This window comes from Tupaia chinensis, unplaced genomic scaffold (genome assembly GCF_000334495.1).
Source record: "Tupaia chinensis unplaced genomic scaffold, TupChi_1.0 Scaffold000315_1, whole genome shotgun sequence".
NCBI lineage: Eukaryota > Metazoa > Chordata > Mammalia > Scandentia > Tupaiidae > Tupaia > Tupaia belangeri.
Genome location: NW_006159808.1, coordinates 2,037,834 through 2,041,817, shown reverse-complemented (window position 1 = coordinate 2,041,817; position 3,984 = coordinate 2,037,834).

Sequence of the window (3,984 nt, the reverse complement as noted above, 5' to 3'; positions counted from 1 at the left end):
TTTTTTTCAACTTTTCTTTTTTTTTTTTTTTTTTTTTTTTTTTTTTTTTTTTTGGAGAGATTTTTGCTATAGGGCGTGTGCACCTGCCAGAAAGACAGAGACAGACAGAGAAACAGAAAGCGAGAAATCACCCCCAGGGGAATGGTCACACCGCAATCCCTTCTCCTCCATTCTCTTCTCGGGATCTTGGGCACGCACGCACAGGTGCCTGATGTGAGTTTAAGTCACTGGGTCCAGAACTTAAACCGTGGTTGACTACACGGGAGTCCAGTGACAGAGCCATTACGCCAACTGCTGGCCCCTCTGTATTTCAGACCTTTCCACTGTATTTTCTGCCTCGTCACGAACCTATTTTTCACTCAGTTCAGCCCAAGTAAGACGGAAGCCAAAGATTTACCAGTTTCAGCACACTTACTGTTTTTCACGTAGACTTCGGTTTCGTTAGGTGCATGAGAAACTTCATATTTTTTATTTCTGGAACAGCGAAGTCATTTTTCCCATCTTATACTATTAGTTTATCAACTAATAAACCCTGATGCAATGCAGTGTTTACAGGAGGACGCTGACATAGCTATGGAGACAAACATGACGAACCAGAAGGAGCTAGCCAGGGCGGGTAGTGCAGGTCGGCTCAGTATGCCTGCTCCTGGGAGAAATGTCACTAAGTCCTTCATCCAGGCCTTCTGGTTCCACTTAGGAATACTGAGAGCTAGTGCATCACTCCCGACCTTATAAATAAGAACACCTGGACACAACAAGTTCTTGAGTTTTCTTGGGCCCATCAGAGTGCTGATGCCATGGCAACCAATCGGCCCCAGCCCTAAGGAGGGAGCGATACCTGTGGGGAAGGAGGAGGAGTCCCGATTTGCCAAGAGGAGATACAAATGAATGTTGGCTATAATTGAAAAGGTGGGCAGCATGAGAACCCAGGTTGGCCATCTCAGCAAAGCGAAGGAAACTACGAGAAGCTCAGAAGGAAAACCGAGAAAGGAAGCACACAGGCTCAGGTCAGAATGCCTCCCGTGCACTCACCAGCAGATTCGCCAGAGCTGGGGTCAGGGTCCATGGTCGTGGAAGTAGGTTTATAGAAATTAGACTGAAAGAGGAAGGGAAAAAAGAGAAAACCAGTGTCCAAAAACATTTCAAGGAAGGGAACCAGCAGTTAGCGTAATGGCTATGTCGCTGGACTCCCACGTAGTCGACTGCGGTTCACGTCCCGGACCCGGTGGCTTAAAACTCACGCCGGGCGCGTGTGCGCCCAAGATCCCGAGAAGAGAATGGAGGAGAAGGGACTGCGGCGTGACCATCCCCCCTGGGGGGGTGATTTCTCGCTTTCTGTCTCTCTGTCTCTGTCTGTCTGGCGAGCGCACGTACCCTATAGCAAAAACCTCTCAAAAAAAATTTTTTTTCAAGGAAATCGTATGAAATATTTGATGAAAACCGATGGGTACAGTGCACTCGAGGAAGTCAGTGGAAAACCATCTGTAAGGATTGGATTGAGTAGTTCCAGCTTAAAAGGCAGACGTCAGAATCGCCTTAGAAAATAAAGACACACCAATGTCATTAGTGGTGCAGGTCCTTTTTAACTTTTTGTGTGTTTTTGAGAGATTTTGCTATAGGGCACATGTGCTTTCCGGACAGAGAGAGAAAGCGAGAAATCACCCCTCAGGGGGATGATCACACCGCAATCCCTTCTTCATTCTCCTCTCGGGATCTTGGGCACGCACACACAGGCACCCGATGTGAGTTTCAAGTCACCAGGTCTGGGACTTGATCTGCAGTTGACTACGTGGGAGTCCAGCGACATAACCATTTTGCCATCTGCCAGTCCCTAAAGTTTTGTCATTCAGCTTGTGGGGCTTGTGTGACAACTGTCCATTTCCAGCAGGCCGTGAAGCAGCAGTGCGTTTGCTGTCACACTACTCGACGTGTGAACCCCTAGCGCGAAGTTTCGTTAGAGATGGCCGAAGTTTGCCAACCATCATTTCCCTTCCCCCTTATTCTCTACAGATTAACTGAAGTGAAATGACCTCTGAAAGTGGCAGGTGACACAGTCACCGTAAATTGGCTTAATCAATAAGAATGTATGGAGTGTAACAAAGAAGCCCCGTGGGGCGCGGCACCTGGGTGTTGTAGTAGTCAGCGTCTTCCACTGGGCCCCAGGCTTTACCCCATGTGGTTCCCCTTCCAGGCTGGCGACCACTCTCAGTAAGGTCACCAGCGGTTCCAGTTCTACCGGTATTTCATTTTGGCAGCTCTGCAGAAAGAGAAAACCAGTTCGGGTTTGGCTGAGCGTGGGTCCTGCCCTGTCCCCAGTTCACCAGTTCAAGGACATGGAGGGCACGATCAGTCAGGACAGGGGAGAGGACTGTGCTCCCTCCTCCCCCCAGGATTAGGGGCCTGAAAGTGGCTCATCTGAACCATGAGGACCCACAGGAGAGGAGGAAAAGTGGAGAAAAGACCACAATAAAGGGGAGAGGACACAGGGCAGGCAAGGCGGTCACTGACCACTGCATGGGGACACAGAAACTCACCACGCCGCAGCACTCTGATCTCCTGAAGAGGAGGAGGCTGAGTGCACCGGCAGTTGGGCATGCGACACTGGTGGAGAAGTGGTACTCCTGAGTGCTTCGACCCGTACTCTGTGGCCCAGTGTAAATGCTCAACATGGAAAAGCTCCTTAAGGAACTGAAAGGATCTGTCTGTTCCGTGGAGATATCTTGTATGCGGCTCTTACACACATGAAAACATTTTGTCTCCATGCTCTTCGACCTGAAATAGAAGAAAAGAACAGTAGAATTTTGGAGAATGGGGCCTTTTCTATTAATATAGACATGGAGAGGGATTGAAATATGTATTTAAAAATAAAACATCCCAAAGAGGTAACGCTAAGAAAGAAGACTTTGTAAAATCCTAGATTAGGCTCTCTTTATGTATAAATGGCAAGAGACAATTTTTTGGATTAAAATCGATGGAGCTTTATTACAGATATTGACAGGAAACATTCGATCAGAGGACTCTGCCATGAAGTCTAAGAACACATTTAAATATGCTTGTAGGAAATAGACGCTTTATTTCATTTGTGACAATTAATGCTTTCAGTCTGAATAGAACATCTTATTTAAAATAAGGTGTTAACTTAATAATGTGTCTATGTTTGTATTTGTAAATGTTCAAATTATTTATCATTCCTCAATGCAAAGATACAAACATGCACATATATAAGTGCCCATATTTTTTTTTGAGAGGTTTTTGCTAATAGGGCGTGTGTTCTCGCCAGAAAGAGAGAGACAGAGAGACAGAAAGCGAGAAATCACCCCCCAGGGGGGATGGCCACGCCACAATCCCTTCTCCTCCATTCTCCTCTCAGGATCTTGGGCACGCACACACACGCGCCTGATGTGAGTTTAAGCCACCGGGTCCAGGACTCGAACCACGGTCGACTACATGGGAGTCCGGTGACATAGCCATTACGCTAACTGCTGGTCCCTAAATGCCCATTTTTGAAGAGAAGTGGCATTCATTCTGAAATTGAGCATTTATGTTTGCAGCATTGATAACATTGATACATTTGCATATTAAAAACCTTAGCTGATTAGACAAGAAATTCCTGCAGCAGTTGATATTGGGTAGCTCAGGCACATTCTTCCGCGGCCTTTGACATGATTTAATCCTCCATCGCCTCCTTGCACGTCTTTTTAGAACAAGGACATCCGCTAGGTGAGTGCACTGCTCTCTTCTCCTAAAAAGGGAACATTAACTCATTAGAGTTAGCGTCACAGATTTATTTTGATGCAAAAGACAATTTGGAATCCATGCGTAGATTTCTCATGATAGGCATTTCCATGAACTTTTTGAAGCTCCTCATACATGTGAACAAGCCTCATTTATATTAGATGTTGTCGGTATCAGCATGATGTAATTGCTGTTTATTTTTCTTTTTTAAATAGGTTTGCTATAGGGCACGTGCACCTGCTGGAGAGA